At 32.0% G+C, this 24542-nt stretch overlaps 1 protein-coding gene across 4 annotated transcripts in view; it reads left to right on the forward strand.

Annotated features, from left to right (window-relative positions):
* The window catches only part of LOC149425160 (very long-chain-fatty-acid--CoA ligase bubblegum-like), an 89925-nt gene that overhangs the window by 36388 nt on the left and 28995 nt on the right, over window positions 1–24542 (forward strand). The window contains exon 1 of one of the 4 annotated variants that reach the window (XM_089649567.1): window positions 21178–21307. The exons of the other annotated variants lie outside the window; for them this stretch is intronic. The gene's annotated coding sequence lies outside the window, so the exon portion shown is untranslated. Of the gene's footprint in view, window positions 1–21177; window positions 21308–24542 lie in introns of those variants that run through there. 4 annotated transcript variants of the gene reach the window in all.

Here is a 24542-nt window from a genome sequence, read left to right on the forward strand (position 1 = left end):
AGTGGCTCTGGTACCTACTGTAACATCTTTTGTAGATCACCAAAATTTGGTGTATTTAACGCGATTGGATTTGTATACCTGGGGCAATACCTCCGGGGTGCTCAAAACACCTCTCCTTTTCCTTCTAATATTTTAAATTCAGTTTCCTGAAAACCATTTTATACAGTAGCATCTCCGACACATTTACGTCAGCTCGTAGCCATAATACCGTTGAAATTAGGAAACCCTCACCATTCATATTCTTATTTCGAGATACAAAAGGTGATTGTGAACCATTTTATAGGGAATTTAAATTTTTGAAATTTTCTAAGTTCATAGAGTGTACAATGTACTGATTATTAGTTTTGCAATATCTGATGAATTTTTCCCAGTCGTGCGATGCCCAACCCAAGCGCGATGTCAAATCGGCCACCGACCGGTCAATATATATATACAGGGTGTATCGGCACTAACCCGACAAACTTAAACCAGCTATTCCTTAGCACATTTGGAGTAAAAAAATTTATGGGCACTTTGCTGTCCGGTATCATTTTTTTTCAATTAAAAACAAAAAATTTAAAATTTCCACACTACATCACTGTCATTGGCATTGCGTTTCGTGTTCAACAGCTGTTATAAGCAAGTATGTCAAAAAGCGTCTTCGCTCTTTCGCACACACTAAATAATAATAGTTAAAAATGGGACGAATGGTGCCGTGCCATTTCGTTGTGATTGTAGAAGTGCGCCAATATAGGTACACACGTGCATTATTCAACGGAATTCGAATAAAATATTTGCCAGATGGGTTTTCAAACTTTGACAAAGGATAAAACAGTGGTGACATGTGGTGAAAATATGAATAATACATTTTTTATTAAAAAAAACGTTACCGGACAGCAAAGTGCACATAAGATTTTTTACTCCAAATATGCTAAGGAATAGCTGGTTAAAGTTTGTCGGGTACGTGCCGATACACCCTGTATACACCACCTATGTTTCCATCAGTGTCAAAAAGTCAAAAGTCAGTGTCATCAGTGTGAAAAATTCTGTTTCTTGAGCCTCGTCATCCATGCATACACGGAAATACTCTTTTTCATCATTATTTATTGCATTGCATACTAATGTATCACAGCTCTGAGCACTGGGATGGTTGTGTTTAGTTCCACAGAAAACATGGAAATTATACCCAGAGGGACGCAAAATGGACTTGAGTCTACATTCAAATGTTTACTTCCATAGAAAGCGTAATAATGTTAGAGGCAGAAAGACAACGGATTTGAGTCTCAATACTAGTAATGCAACTAAAGCATAAAGATACAAGTCCAATGTACATCTTTATGCTTCTACGATGTAATGGTTCTTGCATCCTTATATATTTTTGAAAATACCATAAATATTCAAGATAGGGCTTGCATCTTTCTGCCACTAATGAACATGATAATTTACTTCATGTCTTCATCAAAAACTCATTTCTTCGAAATTTGGACTTGCATCCGTATTCTTCTCGGGTACAGATGTACTAATTTGAAAACATTTTCCTTATTATACAAGTATCGATGAAATCAAAAAATGTTTCTTTTAAAAATCCTTGATTTTTAGCAAGCTCAATTAATTAGTCATACTATTTATTTTGTGGAACCAGTTCCGAACCCAAAACTGTGATATTCTGAATGCTTTCTGAAATGAGATGTACAACAAATAGTAGGTACTGTCTTGATTTAGTGGGATCAACGGTGACGAAGAATGTAAAAATGTATCTAAAATATATTACCAACATTCTTCTTTATCTGGTACCCTCTCCTATCAAAAGCATCTCCTGGCTGTCAGGGGGTCAATCTTCACCCTCCAACCCGGAATAATCTTTTCAACTTATCAACTTACTAACCTACCAACTTAAGGCGATGCCATACGTAGTAATGCAAAATCATGTGTTTTTGGTTTGAAAATTTGGTCGCCTAGAAATGTTTCAGATGCTTTAATTAAATACTGCGAGTAGAATACATCTTGGCCTTTGAAACAATCGAGTATATTTTAGATAACCTTTTTACAAGTCCAGAAAAAAATTATGTATAAGGCCTATGAAAACTACTTTAAAGTTCAAAATCTCCTACTTACGAACCCATTTTCGGTTATAATTTTATTGTATAATGTGGAAAATTAAGTTATTTATAAAATGATCGAAAAAAAATTTGAATATTTATGCCTGAACATCCGCAAAATAAAATAAAAGGCACTTTTTGGCCATGTTTTTTTCTTGCATAAATCAAAACAGGCGGATGGTGTTAAGCGGGAATTTAAACCTTATCGCCATCTACGTAAGGATTGTTATTGATAGCGGCTGAATTTAAAATATTACACGACGTAGTGCATCGCCTTAACATTAATTTGTCAATTTACCAACTTGCTAATGGACTAACCTACGAACGTACCATCTTACCACCTACTTACATATTGATTTGCCAATTTAACAACCTATATTATTACTGATTTATCTATGATTTTTAGCTTTTCTTCAATTTAGTAAGTTTACAGTTTACATATTTATTTCTTCAAGCATTTATTACTTTTACAAAACACTTTTGTGACTTTGAAACCTCTCGTATTAGCAACTTTCCGGTTAAGAAAAATGGTTGCGCCGCCTTTTTCACAAATAACTTGAATTTTAAGCCAAAATAATACTTTTTTTATTTGGTACAATATTTTTTTACATTTCATAGTTATAGTTATCTAGTAATGTTGGCCTCACTGGGAGGCGTACCCGTCCTGAGGCCTTCATTTTATAATATAAAAATAATAAACATAATACATTTAAAGAGAAATATATATATAATCTTGTGAGTTTGTGAGTGATGTGTGTTTGATATTAATTTTAAGGGTTACGTGTAGGTTTTATTATTTTATGTTATGAAATTTTGGAAATTTTACTTCTTTAATCCATTTTGTAATTTTGTGTTTGAATTTAATTTTTGTTTTCCTCAATTTTATTTTAACAACCAAACTGTTATTAGTATTGTTATTATATCTAGTTCGCATGTCTACTACTTAATTTGTTTGTGTTTCAAATAATATAATATAGGCCATTAAAGAATTAAATTTTTCTTCATTTTAAAGACAACTTTGGCATTTATTTGTAAGGTAGTGATAATTATTACAAAAAAATCAATTAACCCTTTTATCATAAAAAAATGTTGAAATATAAAAAAAGTATTTTGACTGGCGTAAATTTAAATTACAAATGACCGATTTATATTGGAACCCAAATTTGTCACGTGTAAATTAAAAAAAATTACCCAAAAAACGCTTTTTTCGATGTTTTTTTTTTAAATTTATTTTTCACTATATTAACACAGTAGATTGGGCAAAATTATTTTTTTCTATTTATAATTAACTCACAAAAACGCCAAAGTGCCTTTAAAATCATGCCAAATTGAATTCATTAAGGTTAAACGCAACGTTCTTTATAATCTACGCGTTCATAGATGGCGGTAATTTAATTATTTTATTAAAATACGCTTTTCACAAGTTATGCTTTGCAATAATAAGATGAATTGCCAGTGAATACGTACTATGAATATGAATAGTTAGGTTTGTCCGTTTAAAAACTCAATTCTTTCAAGAAAGGCGTACAAATACAATATTGTATCGATGATTCAATCTAATACTGTATGTGAATGCCTATATTTTATAATTTAATACATAAATTAATAAATTACTAAGAAAATATCAGTACTACAAATTTGCTATATATTTTTATGAAAAAAGTATTATTCAGTTGGGTTTGGTATTTTGCATAGACTAAATTAGACTAGACACGGCATATTCATTTAAAAATAACCCCAACACAATTTTGGTTTGGTTCACGTGCACATTTATGAAAAGGCCCACGCATTGTGTCGCAATGCGAAATGGGCACTGTGCATTGCGTTTTACCCTTTGTTGGTCAAGAGTAAACTATTTTGCTTCTCAGCTATGCTGGACAAGTTCATTTTTTCAATCACAAAAATAACCCAGTTCCAAATATTTATATTTGAATTATGTCCATATTACAACACCTCTGACAACAAATTCTCCTTGGTTTCGCTTACGAGTTTGAACGCTTGTACAAGGAGTTTAAACAGAGTTAGGTTGTTAAGTTCATCTCCATATTTGTGACGTACGCTACGTGGCGTTATTTTTAAAATGAATTTAACTAGACAGGGCTAATATGGTATTTTGGCCTCAAATCCAAATTTAAGTTTTCAATGAAGCAGGCCGCGCTGTCAGAGATTTTTTGCGTATTATAGCAAGTTTACAAAACCGTTTTGTAATATATATAACCAATCGCTCTGGAGGTTAAATATATATATGGGAATATATACAAACAATCGTTCGAGTGGTTAACCGAACTCGGGAGACTCGAAATCTTTACTACTTTACTGCTTTAGTACTTCGGTGATAAGGTCATAAAGCAAAGTTAAAATAGACTGGTCGGCAATGTCTTCATTCCAGACTACAAGTCAGTTGTTGGTTTTGCCCAGAATAGCCAGGAAGCAGGAGCAAAGTAGCTGATTTGTTAAATTTGATTCACAAACATCCAACTTGTCTGCCATTCTCTTACGTAAATAATATGTATTCACACAACGTTATAAAATGCAAAGGTTTAGGTTATTACGGGATTTTTCTTAGTCGGGCAGCTAAACTATTTAAAAACTTGATTGAAGTAGATCAATGTAGAGTAAAAAAACTATAACCATAAAGTACCTACCCACTTAGTAAAACATAAAGAACAGATGGAATAGTAGGTACACCTGTTAATGCTGTGTTTGTATTGATAAGTATTAGTTCAGTCCAGAGAATTTTTTACGAAGAATTCTTCTTCTTCTTTCGTATGGTGGGGGGTCAGAGGGGGACATCTAGATCTGCGAGCCATTTTAGGGCCTCAGGCGTCGCCATGTGGACCTCATCAATCCCGCCGGGGAATGAATGGAGCGGGCATTCGTTGACCACATGTTCGGTAGTCTGCACCGCACCACATTCACACATCGCCGACTCTTTAAGGCCCCATCTGTGCATCATGTGGGCACAGCGGCTATGGGAGCACCTTAACCTATTGATGGCGGACCAGGTTTTGCGAGGCAGTGAGAACCCAGGCTGTCTAGAATACGGCTTACGAAGAATAATATAGATTTTATAATAAACTACTTGTAAAAATCATTATGACTTGCCAACTTGAGTTGAGGCATCAAATTGTTGGTTAGGTGTAAATAATTTTTGTCAGTTGTTATAATTTTTTTTCTGTTATAAGAATTTCTGACTTGTTCGGGCTTTTACTTGACAATTTCTTTCTCATGTTCATTTTTGTCAATACAATTTCACAATCCGTCAATAATTATGATATAGATAGAATATTTTAAATTTTCGTAACGGTAGCAATAATTAATCTTTTTTTGTAGAATTATTATTTTTTTATTTATATATTTGTTTGAGACGGCTTAGTAAGCGTTAAAAAATAAGAAGAAGATGGTTTTAAAGGAGATATATAAACACGAAGGGAGGGCGCTAATATTTAAAAAAAACTATAATAATTAAACGAAAATTGTGAAAATATTTATATCACCGCTATACTAATGAATAGATGTTATCTTCAAAAACAACATATATATTTTTAGGAACTTAAAAATTTAAAGTGTTCATATTTCTTTGTTGTATATCGTATCTTATTTGATTTACAAGTCTTTTATTATTTCAAAAAAAACAACAGATTCATGTAAGAAATTAATTATTTTCAAAATAAAGAGAAATTAGATCATCATTCATGGATTTAATATTTACAATGCTCAATTACTCATATAAGAAAAACAAAATATATATACAATATTAAATTGTGGACAAAGATATATTGAACAAAGAATAAACGGTAATTTATTTATCGACAGTAAACTAATAAATAACTTATGAAAAGATAATGTCGGTTTATCTTTAAATTGCTTTTAAAGCTTTAAATCAGTCTCAGCTTTTATCTTTCAAAATATAACAAATAATATACTTAAGTATTTTACGGTCTTGTTAATCTGACAATATTCAGCATTATCTAACTTGCTTATCAGACAAATGAAAATACAATATCAATTTGGTACATTTGTAGATAACCTATTGTTTGGTATTTGTATTGGGTACCTAGTTTAGTTTGGAGCAAGATAATATAAAAAAAGTCGTAAATCTCTTAATTTATATAACATTCTGTTGGTTGACATGTGTTGTGTATAATAAATTTTATATTGGGATAACGAACATAAAAATTATTTGTACTATGAAAGATGATCTAATGCCTATAATACAGTCGGTTTATGTGAAACATTTACCAAAATTCTGCCTTTTAATACAATACACAAAGACGGAAATTTGCATACGTTAAAACTGATCGATCTAATATCCAAATTAATCGTTTGTTATTTTATAGATGATGCTGTCTAAAATCATGGCTGTTAGTTGTTGCCAGTTTACATCTAAGATCAAAGAACTATAATAAAGCCTCATTCACAAGATGAGTTTTCTAACGAACTATTAGTGTCGGCGTTATGATTTTGTAAAGAATTAAATGGCGAAAGTTGCATCGCGCTGCAAAAAGACAGCATATGAGCAATTCAATAAAGAAGCTACGCATACGTGGTCATTAACCTATTTTAAAAAGAAACTATTGTATATAATAGACCCTACACACTATCCGATTTCCAGAAACCCGACATATAGGGTTCTGCAAGTCGGATCGTGTGTGGGCAACACTGCCGACCGAACTTCACATTCATCAGGGCTGGATTACACTGAAACCAGACATATAGGGTTCTGCAAGTCGGATCGTTTGTGGGCAACACTGCCGATCGAACTTCACATTCATCAGGGCTGGATTAAACGGGCCCGGGCCTTCGGAATAATAATAATTCGGTTGGCGGTTCAACATATTGGGTTCTGCGAGTCGGATCGTGTGTAACATCTTACAATCAGTGTACCTACACATATTATGTCAAACTCATTTTTGTCTTATTATATCTCATCATGTAAAACATATCCATGTACGGTGCACTTAGAAGTTAGATGCAGTATGTATACATTGAAAACATTATATTCCTAGAAATCTACATTGCAATACATTTTATGTTAAGGCGATGCCATACGTAGTAATGCAAAATCATGTGTTTTTGGTTTGAAAATTGGGTCGTCTAGAAATGTTTCAGATGCTTTAATTAAATACTGCGAGTAGAATACATCTTGGCCTTTGAAATAATCGAGTACTTTTTAGCTAAGTCTTTTTATAAGCTCAGAAAAAAATAATGTATAAGGCCTATGAAAACTGCTTTAAAGTTCAAAATCTCCTACTTACGAACCCATTTTCGGTTATAATTTTATTGTATAATGTGGTAAATTAAGTCATCTATAAAATGATCGAAAAAAATTAAATATTTATGCCTGAACATCCACAAAATAAAATAAAAGGCACTTTTTGGCCATGTTTTTTCCTTGCATAAACCAAAACAGGCGGATGGTGTTAAGCGGGAATTTAAACCTTATCGCCATCTACGTAAGGGTTGTTATTGATAGCGGCTCAATTTAAAATATTAAACGACGCAGTGCATCGCCTTAATAGTGAAATATTTTATTCAAGTCAACACTTTATAATAGTTGTAGAATTTCATTGAAAAGTAACAATTTTCAACTGTAAATATTAAAAGCATGAATTAGTAACAAAACAAGTATTTTGTCAGAGAAGATGACGAGTGACGAGTGCATTTGACGAGAAAGCGCCAGTCGTGCTCCATTTGCTCTGCTCTCCACTCCGAGGCAAGGAAGGCCCCGGCACCGGCACTACGGCGGACGAGGTTATTGGTACAACAGCCTCTCTTGTAGGTCAAATTACTTTCTCAGTTATCAAACGCAATTATAGAAGAAAAGTAATAATTTCATGGAAAATAAGTTGTTTCTTTCAAAACGTACTATTTCTCTAAAATAGAGTTAGGTACTTACATATTATTTCATTATAAACAAGTTATTTGTACCTAAATGTGTTAGATACCTTCATCCTAGGTATAAAACATAAAGCAAGCATAATAAATTTAAAATAAATGAAAAACAAATTTAACAATTTAAAATTATGTAGCATACCTGAACTTACCTTCAAAATATAAAATAGATATAATTGTAAGAAAATGATAATGTTGAAAGGTAATACATATATATTGATTTGTTCACTTGAATAATATTTACAATTAAAATCGACATTAATATACCTAGGTACGTTTTTTAATTAGAAGGTAGATACTAACAAAATATCTAACTCTACAAATAGGAGACAAATTAATACCACGAATAAATGTAAATGTATTGCCATTTTTGTAGCGTCTTCGTAAACCCACACATTAAAAAAAGAAATAAAAATTCCATTCAAGCTGAAAATGTGGTTTTTGCTTAGCTTTGCCTATAAAAATCAATGTCCAGCAAGATCACTGGTATTTCCGACGTCATCATAAGCTACTTATCAACTTACTCCTCGTTCCCTCCAGTTTCGAACATTCACAAAACTGACATGCTGAACTTGGCCAGAGTCTAACGTCGAACCAGTGACCCCGATATCATAGTCAAGGTCAAATCGTTCCGTCTACAATTATTTCATCTTGAACTTGAGACTTGCGGATAACTTATAAAGAATACATCTAAAATAAATGTGCCATTGAAGAAGTATTAGCAACAGTGACAGAGTATGCAACTAAAAGTAAACTATTACTTTTGTAAAACATCAATTAAACCTTTGTCCCCTTGGGTATTTTTATACCTTTTAGTGTACGGTATATCGATAATACATAGTACCTAGAGTATTTTGTGTAGGTACTTTACAGTACAAACAAAAGTAGTTCTGTCTCTTTTTGTATTGCTGTGAAATAAATTATTTATGCATGCTAAAACGAGGCAACATGACGCTTTATATTAGCATTTAAAAGTTTACAATAAACACTTTGAAATAATTGTAATATTTTATTCCAAAAAGTCATCAAACTTCATTCTTTGCATGTTTGCAAAAGATTTGTCAAAGTTTGTGAATTTTTTACTAATTATTTTTATATAAAACGAAAAAGAGTGAAGCGAAAATAACTTTCTTTTAGTTTCGTGATTTACGAGATAAAATAATCGTAAAAAAAATCTCTATTTTTTTTAAATATTTTTAATTGCGTGTTTCTGTTTGTACTTATTTTAAAATCTGAAAAAAGTCTTTCATCCGGTTATAAAAGTAGTTAACGTTATACGATACGTTCAAAACAGCCAATTTATTGGAAAATTAATGTCAACCTGCAAAATTTATAAATAAATGATAAATCTGACAATGTATTTAAAACAGTGACGACAGTATTTACGACAAAATCACAGAATATCTTAGGGATTAAAAATACCTAATTTTTGTTGTACGTAATGCAACATGCAACAAAAACATGAATATATATAATTATGTGTTAAATCCGCCAAACGGCCCAATTTTAAAGGGTAAGCAGTCGGGTGTATTATGTATACTGTTTAGCGATGGTAGTCACAAAAAACGTATCCAAATAAATTGTCTTTCTCACTGTCATCGCTAGCAACCTGGATTCCCATGACGTCATTGGTCGTCCCGAAAGGAAGAAAAAGACAGACTATGTGGGTAGATAGTAGGTAACTATACATATTTCCAATGCAGAGCTTACGGGAGGAAATTTTAACGACTTCAAAACGTTAACTTTATGTACTACTTAATAATACAAACTTACTAACTAAAAAAAGTCACACAAATTCTTTGGTTTTGATTTCAAAATAAACATTTTGTGCTAAACAACATGAAATATATTTTGCACGCTTTGATGTAGGTACCTATAAGTACACGCGAAGTGAGGAAAGGTTAATGCCTGCATCCAAATTGCATTAAAATAACGTCATCCAAAGCAAGATGTCAGGAATTTACAGACATGTTATCGCCTCTTTGGTAAACAAATCACGATTTCTTAATTTCCATAAAAGCTTCTGTAGGTACTACATTGAGCAAGGACTCGTGGCATGTTGGCAGTAGGTAAATAACCAAATAAATGTTAATTTAATTACAGAATAAATGGAATTCACCGCTGTAATTTATTTAATCATTTAACTAAGAATATAAGTAAGTTATGAATAATGAATTACATTATATGAACCTACATCCTAGATTAACAATTTGAACAATTCCTCAAATTTCAACGTAATTTTTTTTTTCAAGTTCTGTGAAAGTTCTATTCAAGTTCTGTCCCCCTCCTTTCTCCCTTGCCGAACCCCCCTCCCATATGAATGCTATAGCTATGCCCTTCCTCTGCCCTACCCCCGGCGAACATTAAAATCTTCTTTCGGACTTAGGATCATCATAAATCATAAGGAAACTTCTTTTCCACATTTTGTTGTTTTATAGCCATTGTAATGTACCTACCTAAGAATGGATAGCATAGCACCGAAAGCAAAGTGTAATGCGCATGATGAAGGCGAAGCTTAATGCTAAACCACTATTTCGATTAATCTTTATAACGAATTGGTGTACATTATTAATACCAAAAAATATTTTTTAGTTAAAGTGAAGGTTTTCCTATCGTTTAGCTTTAGTAGAATACAAATAAAAAAATAAATTACTCAACAAAAAATATAAATGTTAACTACTAAAAAATATTTTTTTCAATAGAAATGTATGAATGCGTAAAGGAAACAACTTTTAAAAAATACAGTATTATAGGTAAGATTATCTGTGACAGTTTCACTTGATTATCTTTTTCGCTTTGTAATAAAATTATTTACAAAATAAATTTAAAAAAATAAGTTTTTGTGCTTGAAATCGAACGCTTCTAGTCTCCGTTTGTCAAGCGATTTTAATGCCTATTACCTACAATAGGGGAGACCCAGGCAAAGCGGATGTTTTAAGGGAGATGTTATATAAAACACAAAAAACTTTATAACGTGTAATGTTAAAAAAAAGTTTGTCTACAAAAGTAAAATAAATGAAAAGGTAATATTAATTAGAATTATAAAGATAATGTAAATTTAAAAACCCTTCGTATTGTTCACTTTGCCCGGGTACCCGGGCAGAGTGAACAAACATTCGCTGTCATGGCATCGCGTCGGTAGTGATGCGGTGCACCGATTGTGAGACTATTAGAGCATTCTAGTGGTAATTTTCGGAAATATTCAATTCATCCGCTTTACCTGGTACATTCGCTTTGCCTGGGTCTCCCCTATAAGGTATACCAAGAATATACACATTTTTGGCTTGTAGCTTCGTTTAGATGGTTTGGGCATGTAGAGAGAATGGACGAAGAAATAAGTGAAAGGAGAATATGTGAAGCGAATGTGAGTGGCAGAAGAGGTCCGGGACGCCCAAGGAAGACATGGCACGGGTAAATTAACTAAACATGTACTTGCGTCGGCGGGTCATGTCTCGAAATAACAGAGAGGTATGTAATATGTGTGAGATGATGTATGAATGTGAACAAAGCAAGGAGTTTGTGCCACGACCAAGTTGTTTGGCAGTCCATTCTCTCTGCCCAGCCCTGTGGGAAACGACATGATGGTTAATTATTTATCTATTGTTTCAGGAGCTTGAATCTCAATAACATGTTTGTGAATGCTGAAATTGAAAGGTCCTATTTTCTTGCAATCTGTTTCTCATTTATTTATTCAATTATTACATTCTTCTACCGGTAGGTTTTTCATATTCTTGATAACATAATCATAGTACTTACCTACTTACAAAACCGAACGTTTTTCATGTGCTATGTAAGCTGGTCAAAGTTTTCCTATTTATTACCTAGTAGAAGTGTTAAGTAGATTCAATGTATTTAAGGTTACCAAGTTTAATTTGTGGAACTCAGTTTTTATTTTATATGTTCAATAATATAATTGTTGAATTTATTTACTTATAATTATTCAAAGTATTCACTTGTAAATTATGTATTATCAACCTGTTCTATTAATTTATATTATTTTGATGCCATCTGCACTTTTAAAACTGGTTTATTTTTTTTTTCTCGTTTCTTATATTATGCACATATAAATGGAAAATTATATGTACCTTGTATTATGTTTACTTTTTTAAGTTTTTGATTATTTATTAATCGCGTATTTAGTTCATTTAATCATACCATGTCTTCCTTGGGCAATATATTATTATTGATACCGCATTGTGGTAGAAAAGCCATATTGCAAAGCAGTAGAGAATTATTATTGCGTTGTGCGTATTTCAATGCAATTTTAGATTATGACGTATCTCAGTACAAAACACATCGTGCGGTCAGAAGTAGTGGTTGCGGTGTATTCCTCACAGACCTATGCTTTTACTCGATTCTTAGTTTAAAATAGCAAATATATTTGAGGAATTAAGTACCTACGCATCAACCTTCCTGAAATAAGTACAACTCTATGACACTTTTTCGTATGTTTAAATTGATAAAAATGAATATAATACATATCACTTCCTTATTTACCTACTTCCATGCGTTACATATTCCACGCGATGTTTATACACATGCATTTTTCATAATGTTTAGTAATAGTTACTTACCTACTATGTTTTCCGACAAATCAAATTGCAACACGCCACACAATCATGAGAAGGGAGATATTCATGTCATTTTATCTCAATTACTTAAAGAAATTAAATCTTTTTAATAATATACAATGTAATCTTATCTATTTGTTGAATTGCGATTGTATTTGATTGCTAAAAATATAATATCAGGGCCGTATTTAGGCACACGCTACTCAGTCTAGGGGTCTACAGATTCCAAATTCGGCCCCGGGTAGGACCGAAGTAACCGAAAACGGCGCGAAACATCCCTTTCCTATAATTCGTGGTACGGTTCACGCTTCTTGTCCTGTTTATACGCACCCTTAGGTAGTAATTACCTACAAATATTTAGTATTATATTCAACCGTGATGATTCGTGCTGGACAAGAAATCTTAACATGAAATCGTAATGTAAAATGCTCTGTGCAGGCGCAATTGCGCGCCGACTTACCAAGACGCCAAGGAGCCAAGGTTCCAAGGCGCTGATAATAGCGCCCTTGAGGTTTTACAGTCGCCGGGCAGGGCTCTGTCAGTGACGGTCCCATTCATGCGAAACTGGAGCAGTCCGCTCCAGGCGGCCGATTGCCAAGGCGCTGATGTATTCAAAATGATTTACCAAAAAAAGTTACATTGTTTATAATATTATATAATTCCCAAATGAGTTTCAAATTCCCAAATTATTTCCATTCCAGCACCCAGCGCCACATAACGCTTACTCGGGCGACAATCAAACCCGTAAAACGAGACCACGAAACATTTTTCTATGATCTGAGTTCCCTACTGAACTACTGACGTTACTGATGACTCTCGTTTTATATTTTGTTTGAACGAATAAATCATACGGTATGGGAAAGGGAGATAGAATCCGCTGTTCAAATACCTCACACATAATTGTCACTTGCCTATGTACCTGTGGACCAGAGACCAGACATTACGGATTCTCCGCGGGAAATCCTACGGATATTCGCGTAACAGTTGACCTAATAACTGCATACATACTTTTGGAGAAAATAGAGGTAGTTAACTAGGGTTGCCTGAAGTTAGCAGTGTCAGAATGACTAAATGACCACATATATCAGTATTTTATAATCGTATACTTAAATCAGGCGAAAAAGAAGAACGAGAAATATTGCAGATTACTATTTTTTTTAATCATTAAGGCAATGTCAACCTCAAATGTTTAGGCATAAATATTTAAATGTTTTCCGATCATTTTATGAATAACTTAATTTGCCACATTATACAATAAAACCATAACCGAAAATGGGTTCGTAAGTAGAAAATTTTGAACTTTAAAGCAGTTTTTATAGGCCTTATAAATTATTTTTTTCTGGGCTCAAAAAAAGACTTATGTAAAAATACTCGATTATTTCAAAGGCCAAGATGTATTATACTCGCGGTATTTATTTAAAGCACCTGGAACATTTCTAGGCGACCAAATTTTCAAACCAAAAACACATGATTTTGCATCACTACGTATGGCATTGCCTTAAATCGCACTGCCTTAAATATGAAAATAATATTCAGTATTACAAACGTATATGGAGTTCCTCAAAAGGTGAAAGTCGTTTTCAGTTAAATGACTTAATAATTATTAAATAATTTACATTTCGTAAAATTTACCACTGTGCGTAGGTTTGGTATCCAAAAGCGCACGTGATTTGAAAATGGTTTTAGACTCGTCGTCAAGTCAAAGGTAACGATGTTCTGTTCAATTGCTTTGTTTTACAAAAATGGCAAGGACACTATTTTATGCTTGTTTTTCATTTATGTGTATAATTATTAGATAAATCAACTATTTTATTTTTATTGATTACTTTACGAAACAGTTTTCTGTCATACAAACCTTACTAGGTATTTTACCTGTTCTGCGATCAACATATGTTACAATATTATTGTTTTACATTGTTCTTCTATGGTGGTTTGATCCTCTAATTCTAATATTAAATTATAATTGTATATAATGGGAATTTTAAAAATCAACGCCCGGAAATTACTAGTTTCCCGGAACCGCATCACAGAGTAAGAAGCATAAATAAACCACTCTCTAGATCGATATCTTCGGGCTTTTTGTATGGCGCCATTTTGTCACCCCTTTAACCACAGACGACCACAGATAAAACGGTCGTTTGGTCCAGACAGGTAAATATATGGTGGACCATAAAGAAATCTCAAGGTCATTTAAAAAAAGAGCAAACATAGACAATATACCTGCACCCAGCTAACATCGTTCATTCACTAGCCCAAAAAAATTATATAATAAAAAATACTGGAATGCAGGAAAAGGAAAATAAAAAAAACCCACAGCTATGCACACATCAAAATATTTTTTATTTTCAAAAAGACAATGGACAGTAATACAAAACAGGGTCAGTACAACCGATGTATTGAGCATTGATTTATCATTGAAGTAGAAGATAATACTAATATATCTAAACAAAACATGAAACAGAACAAGACACAAAAAAATAAAAAGTAACGGTCTCAACTAGGAATCGAACCCAGGATTTCTGTCTTACTGCAACAACTTAATAGGATTTAATTTGACCTTGCACAAAAATACAAGAATATATACACAAAATAGCACTAGAAGTTATTCAAGTTCTCCTGCAAGGGTTTCATATAATTTTCACAGCTTTGTCGTCAGCAAACATCATTGAAAATACTGGTACTTACATGATGTAATTCTGGAGAGGTTTAAATGAACTTGTTTGATGTAATCGTGGCTTTGTTTAGCAATTTTAGTCTCCTAATACGTGGTATAAGATCGCGTCGGAATACGGATAGGTCTGAAAAGGAAAATTAACCAAATTATTAGCCAATGAAGTACATTCAGGAATCATGAACATTGTATCAAAGAACGAGAGGTTAGTACCTGTATTTAACAACGTGATCGGGTCCTTCTTTCAATTGGTGGAGATAGACCGGATATTTTATGATGATTGGAAGATTAAGCGTTGGCAACGCATTATTTTTTAATCCCAAAAGTACCGTATTTTTTATTTCAATCGCGAAATGGCACACACAAACAAACGTATTTCTTGCTGCTTCTTCCTAGCACTGGATTATCGAATCCATTTGAGCAACCTTTAACACAATACGGCATTAATTTATCACCTTGAAGAATTCTAGCACGCAACATTATTTTTAGATGGGTGAAAGAAAATTCAAAATATTTACGCTAAAACCTTCAACTGACTTCAATCTGCGAAATGACGTCTTGGAAATTACCGTTATTTTTTTATCGGAGCAAAACACATGTTTAGCTTCTCTTTCTGTTACACGAGTCGCTACGGTAGAGAGCGAGAGATCAAGATACAATTTTTGCTCTGAGCCAATGAGATCTGAGCTTTCAGCCACAACAGCTTTGTCTATAAGAATTTGGGTTGAGGATAACTCCTCCCATCAGGGTTACAAGGTTATGCGAGAGTTATACGCCCCTGGTAAGAAGACGTCCGTTCGCCACCGGGGAGGGGTGGTAACTGAAATAAAATGCACTTAGTCGTTACGTATGCAGACGGCCTGAGGTTCAATTTGCAATCGTGAAATTACAGGTTTTATTCTGTTTTGTAAAGTACAAGCACAAATATTTAAATGTTTTTGATCATTTTGTAAAATACTTATTGACTTATAAAGTGAACCACCGAATCATTCACATTTTAGGTGATTTTTCACAAAAAACGGCACTATACCTACATATTGCATAGAGGAAGCTACAAGCCAAAAATGTGTATATTCTTGGTATACCTTATATCGTAGGTAATAGGCATTAAAATCGCTTGACAAACGGAGTCTAGAAACGTTCGATTTCAAGCAAAAAACCGGTTTTTATTTATTTTGTAAATAATTTTATAAGATAGCAAAAAAGTTAACCAAGTGAAACTTTCACAGATAATCTTAGCTATAATACTGTATTTTTTAAAAGTTGTTTCCTTTATGCGTTCATACATTTCTATTGTAAAAATATATTTTTTAGTAGTTTAGCATTTATATTTTTTATTGAGTAATTTAATTTTGTATTTGTATTCTACTCAAGAGAAGCGATAGGAAAACTTTCAATTTATCTAAAGCATATTTTTGGTATTCATAATGTACACCAATTCGTTATAAAGATTAATCAAATTAATCTATGCAAAGGTCGTGTGTTTTTTTAATCCACATTACGCACTATTTTGCATTTAGGCGACCTTCCTTTAACTGTTTATGGGGGATCTTGAGTTACTTAATAATTGCATGGAAACTATATTTTGTACAAATCTAAAAGATGTTTCTATAGTTTCCAAGACTTTGAGTTGCCACTATGCAAAGAACAAGAGAACATTTCCTTTTTTTAAAGATGCTACCAAAAGAGAATATTATTTATCCTCTCTTTGGTGATGTTCCGGCGACCCTACAACTATACTTAACGTTTTGCAAAAGTTTTATATACTATAATTAATATTATATCAAAATTTCTTTTTAAAAATCTAACTGTCTAACTTTGACATATCTTTGTTTATTTGGTAGTTTTATAAGTTTCTACACACGCTGATTTACTTTAATTTACACGGAGAAAAATGATCCTGTTAAAAAAGAGATAGCATGGCGATTTCCTGGCAAAATATTAGTCATTCAGAATAATGGAGAACACACGTTCTTTTCCTAATGGGATGTGGACACGGTCAAGCGGCTTGATCGCAAGCACGTAGTTTTTTTGTCTATTGTTGTCTATTGTTGTCTATTATTGTCTATGCTTAGCGGCTTGACAGCCCGCATCAAGCCTCTCCGTCAAGCATGGCCACGCCTTCCTGTGATTTCATGGTGGTCTATGTATTGTACTTCTATGCCTTCCTGTCATTTCGTGACTCGCGGCAAAATGGAATCTGTCAAAGACAAAGCGTTCTTGGCTCTTACGTTAGCTTTATGTTTGAATAAAATAATAAAAAGAAACGAATTTGGTGTCAAGAATGGTACAAGTTAAGGTACCGCTTTACCCATGAGCATTTGCAAAGTGTATTACAGGCTACAGCTATTTTTTGTATGAATATCTTGTGCGGTATTCATACAAAAAATATGTTTTCTCCATTGAAAATTCAGAAAATTATTTATTCTACAGTTTGATTATTAATGACCTTGAAAACCGCTGTCATAATTATTAAAAAATACTAAAATACTTCCAAAATTTTTAAATTAGATGGATTTCTACAAATTGAACACAAAAACAATAACTAAGTACCTATTTTATAACAATTTTATTCAATTTATATCATTGTTTATGATACGTGATATTTATTTGTCTATTGTCGTTTGTCTATTCCCACAAAAATATAAATTCGCATCAAGCCTCGCCGCAAGCACGTAGAATTGCGCAATGCTTGCAAGCCAGCTTCGGTACACGGTCAAAATGCTTGACACAAAGTGCCATAGACAATAAACTACGTGCTTGCGATCAAGCCGCTTGACCGTGTCCACATCCCATTATACATATCATGGCGGAATACGACAATATCAGAATGTCAATATCAAGTTGTTGTATGGTCACTTGTTCCGCCGTCTTATAACACACGCTTTCAACTGATACTTTGTTAGGAACTCTACCAATTTATTCGTTAAATGTCTGCTATCCCATTTTTAACGGAAAAACAAATAATTAGCAGTATTTTATATCAGTAAGTTTTTCTCAGTATTTATAGGCCATTACATTTTCTTAGGGAAAATATTTGATATCATCCAATTTCCTTGCAAAAAATACCCACGTAAGTTTATTACAAGACAACAACGCTACCTACATCAGTTAAAAAATATATTTCTTATTAATTGTGTTTATTATCTTTGTTTTCTGCTATAATTATGGTAATCTTTTACATAATTTTGCAAGTCAATTGCAAAATATGTTATTGATAATTATTATTATGACTGCAAAACGTTTCAATGACACTGGTTCTAATCGTTCACGAGGTCACATGATATTACAGTCAATAAGTGGTCAAGGAACAGTACATCTATATATCTATGTAAATAAAAATGGTGTTCGTTTGTTCAAAATCTTAAATCGCCGAAAGTTCTTTACCTATTACTTTGAAATTTTGACAAAACGTAGCATTCAAATACGCATGTGTTTTTATATACCTTTATTATATAGATGTCATCTGTGAAAAAAAAACAAGTTAGTCAAATATGCTTTTTTGAAAAACAACGTCATCTGTTGGACTATATATATACCAAATAAAGAGTTTTTAATGATTTTTTCAACGATCATTGTTAAGAGTGTTTGACGAATTTTCAAATATATTTGCCAACATCAACAAGGAATAAATCCAGAGACCCATTAGAATTTTGTTTTACAAACTTCGGTTGGTGGAAAACGCGCGAGGAAATATTTAAAAAAAATTAACGATAAAATTAAGATTTTTTAGGAAAGGCAGCCAGGAGACAAGAACCACCATTCTGAATTGAAACACTGCCTTAAATGGCTCTAGCCGTATTTGAAGATGAAATTTAAATAGCCATGTACTTCAAACCTACCTTTACCTATATCCTTCCATTTATCACCCCTTAGGCCTCACAATATACCCCAATTGGAGATTCCGTTGACGAAAGCAGTTGGTAACTCTTTAGCGGTATTTTAATTATAAATATGTACATTTAGTTTTTAAAATACGACAGCCGGATACGTGCATGGATCAGATACAACAATAAAGCGTGTTGTTAATATACATATAATAATACATTCAAATTGATATCGGCTACAGTTTCTCAGATCTCTCATCAGTTGGCTTGGGTCGTGAACAGCAAATGGCAAATATTATTATATCTGGGGTCAATTCAACCTCGCACTTTTATCTTTTAGCAAGGAATAATACATTTGCGATAACCTTAATTATATAACAAGCATCAGTCACCTAATGCCTAGTGCCACGTGATAATTTATGTGACTGAACCAAAGAGTATGGATGGACTGAACAGACATAGCATTAAAAATATTAGCTATGTAGGTATTTAGTTAGCGTTATGTTCTTTATTGTGAATAGGGATGGCAGAATAATAGCCAAAACCCGTCATTAATACCATGTATTATCTCAAGTTACAGGTTATGAAGAAGAGATAATGGACAACCGAGTCCTTTTTTTCATACTAGACGTCAAGGTTTTATGAATAGCATAAAGGATAAAAAATAATTATAAGCAATAATTAGTCGCCGCACGGGTTCAATTCCCGTTGGCGGCATTTATTTTTACTCGGGAGATATTTTCAATGTCTATTGATATTTCAGGCGACTAATTATTGCTTATAATTATTTGTTAACATTAAATTTTATTTACCCCCATTGGTCCGTTTGACTTTCAACTTTAAAATATGAGTAAGACATTTCGTAAAGCGCAGTTATTATAATATACGTAAATTGCAGTAGGAAATCGAACCATAAAAATTTGATGCGTGCATAGGCAAAATAAATAACTAAAAACTGTATTTTTGAATTTGAAATCCCTAAAAAACTTTTTTTAAATCATTTTATAGAATTTAGATGTAAAACAACAAATAACACATTATTTGAGGAAGAAAACAAAAAATAATATTATGTTACTTTCAATTAAAAACTATTTTAAATGATAAACTAATATGTTTAAAATACAAGGTTTTAAATGTAGAGCACAAAGGATAACGTATTATTTTTAAACAATAATTATTAGCCTGAAACACCTATACATATAAATTGAAAAAATCTTCCGAGAAAAAATACCTACATGTTACAAATTTAATAGCTCTACTGACAAAACAACAATGCAAAGTAGTGCTAGGCATTACGTATTACTTGTTACAATTTATTGTTTTAGCTTACAACTTAATATTATAATATTTAAAAATAATTCTGTAAATTATATGCGCCCTTGAACATAAATGTAATTAATTTATTATATTTCAGCCATAGATTAAACAAGAAAACAATAGTCTGACCATTCTTTGCTTAAATTTCAAATAGGGAACTGTGATTCGTCATCAAACATCAAATGGGATGACGTAAAAGAGACACAGCACGTGCTCAATGCGCCTGAACCAAAAGGTACCAAGTCAGTGGAGAAATTGGTTTCCATTCAAATCTACATAGAAGGCATTTCTAGTGGGTATTATCTTTCAGATCCCGGAAAGTTATTTCACTTTCATTGTTAAAGTCTTTATCCCGTTTTATCTTTATTTATTTTTTCTAATACAATTCATTCGCCCCTACCATATTTTTAATTTTTCAAAAATATGTTGAACTAAAAATCGTTGTTTTCATAAGCAAACAGGTATTTATCATGGTCTAAGTGTACTTAGTACCTATTTATGTTCGTTTGTAGAAATGGTTAAAAAATAATAATATCTGAGAGTGTAAAAATACGAACTTTAAACTTTTGATCTAGAAAACGGTTGAAAAAGCGTTACACGTAGTAGATATATACCTATTAAAGCTGTAGAAGTTAATAATTTGTTACACGCGTGACGCGTGTAAATGTAAATCTTTACACTTGTCCCAGAAATCTGGAAATGTAACACGTCAACCGCGTGTTTAGATAAGATATTTGAACAAAAAAATATATCGTATGTAATATTTCCTTATTTTTTTCCCGCTCTTATCGCAACAGTAGATCTTTTGGTCGCAGTTAGTGCACGTACGGCGTTATTTACGGTTTATAACAATACATGTCCATTTAAAGTTACTAATAATACCTTAATTCAATCGATGAATGTCGCCGAAGAATTACTAATGGATAAACAGAAACAGAGCTATAAATGGTAAGTACCTACTTACAAAAATAACGGAAATATTTGTGGTAAAATTGCAAAAGTTCATCTCTCTCATTTCTAAACTCGGTGCCGATAAGCGGCCGAAAACGGCGCATGTTTCAAGTTTCAACGTAACTAATAAAAGTAGGGAAAACACGAAAATAATATGTGTATTATTATTGATATTGTTTCGTAAATGGAGCGTAAAGCTAATAAATTAATTCTAATTTTAATAATAAATTAAAAATAATACATTCGAACAATGAATTGTAATTGCGTTGGAAACAATAAATAATACGTTAGACAAAAATCGATGGCGCTGCGATCGTTGTAAATAAGTTTAAATTGCAACACAAAGATGGCTCATAGTTAAATGAAAGTAACATAATAAACTTTGTAAAAAAAAATGGATTTATGTTGTTTCTCCCGATGATGTTACATATTGCAACGTCATTGATTTCCCCTAGTTTGTTTGAAACGAACTGTCTGGAACTGCCCGAACTGTCAAACCATTGTCAAACTAGAAAGTAAATAAATTTGAATGTGAAGGACAAATTTCAAATACAAAGTGAGTAACTTGGTGTTGCCATAAAATTCTAGAATATAATGTTACAAAAATTCAAGGTTTTATTTTACGTGATAGTATCTCAGTGGAGAAATTTATCATCCGAAATATTCTCAGCTTATAGAATATAAATATAAATCTGGGTAAATATCATAAGTAAATATTAAAAATAAACAGTACCTACTTGGCGTTAGTTACCTACGTAACAAAGCCTACGTTGCAACCACTCGAGCGATATTTGGCATATTATGGCAAATTTGCAAAAGCGATCGCTTGCGACAAATTTATGGAACCTAAAAATATGGGTTAGACGGCGAAATCTAGGTGGATTCATTGACTTTAAACTGCAGTAAGTAGTTCATATGTTATTTATAGAATGATATTAATTATAAAATTGTAAATATATATCTGAGGTAACTTAAAAACTGTATTTATTATCAGATACTGGTCATTGTTCCAAATGTAATGATAACGGTAAATAGACTAGATATCCGAAAAATGGCCTACTCAACACTTAAATCCGTAAAAACCCTCACAAAACAGAAATTCGTTGTGTTTTTAATAAATGAGTATTTATTAAAAACAAAACGAAAAGGGTACCTATTCCTATACTATTAAAAGTTTTAAAAGTGATTAGTGCACATTATTATTCACAATCAAATAGGTAGGTATTTGATTTTATACACGTTTTCTAGAATTCAGTTAAGAGGAAGCTACAAGCCAAAAATGTGTATATTCTTGGTATACCTTATATTGTAGGTAATAGGCATTAAAATTACTTGACAAACGGAGTCTAGAAACGTTCGATTTGAAGCAAAAAGTGGTTTTTATTTATTTTGTAAATAATTTTATTACAAAGCAAAAAAGAAAATGACACAGATAATCTTACCTATAATACTGTATTTTTTAAAAGTTGTTTCCTTTACGCGTTCATACATTACATTTATGCATAGTTTACATTTTTTATATTTTTTATTGAGTAATTTATTTGTTTATTTGTATTCTACTCAAGCTAAACGATAGGAAAACGTCCAATTTATCTAAAACATATTTTTCAGTATTAATAATGTACACCTTTTCATTATAAAGATTTAAAACTTTAACAGTACTTGAAAAAAAAAATTACGGTGGAATTTGATGAATTGTTCAAATTGTTAATTGCTAGGATGTACATTCATATAATACAGTAATTCATTATTCATAACTTACTTATATTCTTAGTTAAATAATTAAATAAATTACAGCGGCGAATTCCATTCATATTCTGTAATTAAATTAATATTTATTTGGTTATTTACCTACTGCCAACATGCCATTGAGTCCGTACTCAATGTAGTCCTTACTACAGAAGCTTTTATGGAAATTAAGAAATTGTGATTTGTTTACCAAAGAGGCGATAACATATCTGTAAACTCCTGACATCTTTCTTTGGATGACGTTAACCTCTTAAGGACCACGCCCGAGTATACTCGGGCGGCCAGAATTATGAATTCATACTAATGAAATTTTTAAATTATTTTTTCACACTATGCACCACAACATCAATATTCAGTCCCATTTTGGGCCCGAAATGGCTTTTATATGAGGATATATACGAGTATTTTGAGTAAATAAAATTCATTGATAAAAAAAAACTATAAAAAAGGAGTTTTTTTCCATTTTTAATTTTTAAATGATTACTGAAGGGGTTAATTTAATTACAAGAAAGCAAAAAAGTTAATCAAGTGAAACTGTCACAGATAATCTTAGCTATAAAACTGTATTTTTTAAAAATTGTTTCCATTACGTGTTCATACATTTGTATTGAAAATATGTTTTTTTTAGTAGTTTATATTTATTTTTTTATTTGTATTCTACTCGAGTGTATTATAACCTTCAATTTATCTAAATCATATTTTTTGGTATTCATAATGTACACCAATTCGTTATAAAGATTAATCAAAATAGTGATTTAGCATTAAGCTTCGCCTTAATGTAATTAATTTGCTACCGAGTAGCTTAACCATCAGCTGCGTATTTTATAAAATCAAAATCGTCACCAACAGCATATACGAAGTGACAATTTTAAAGGTGACCGCTCAATGCATTTAAAAACAGATAACACAAAAATTTAAATGACGTTTGAATTTAATATGTATTATTTTAATGAGAATTTGCTAACTTTACTAAAAAATGACATTCACATTTAATGAATGAAAACAATAAACAAAATGAAAAGCTGAATGTGTAAAATCGATTATCGTTGTAAAAAAACTTATGTAGATAGTTGTGTATGATGGTTGCCCTTTTATCTTATGTATAATTGTTTATATTTTTAAAAAGTTTTATAGATAGGAATTTCTTTAGTAACATCAGCTGATGTTATTTATACATAAACAATATTTCAGGGAATATCTATATATTAACCTTTGACAAACTTCATCCGAGTACCTAATTATTCTGTGCATAATAATATGCGGGTTTTTTTTGCTACTAGGCCCTGCGGCGGCATTTTGATGGGCTTCGCTCAATTTAGTAAAGTTCCATGGTAGAAGAGTTTAGCACCTTTGTTTGTATAACAGAAAATTGGAAGGAAAATTTTAGTTAAAACATTTTCTTTTTGACATTTCATATCGGGGATGCTGTTTGAAAACTTCAACGGTTCTTTATTAAAACAACAGAGGGCGCCACATTTGTTTA

This window comes from Hesperophylax consimilis, chromosome 3, assembly GCF_061612785.1.
Source record: "Hesperophylax consimilis isolate HC1 chromosome 3, BYU_Hcon_1.0, whole genome shotgun sequence".
Classification (NCBI taxonomy): Eukaryota; Metazoa; Arthropoda; class Insecta; order Trichoptera; family Limnephilidae; genus Hesperophylax; species Hesperophylax consimilis.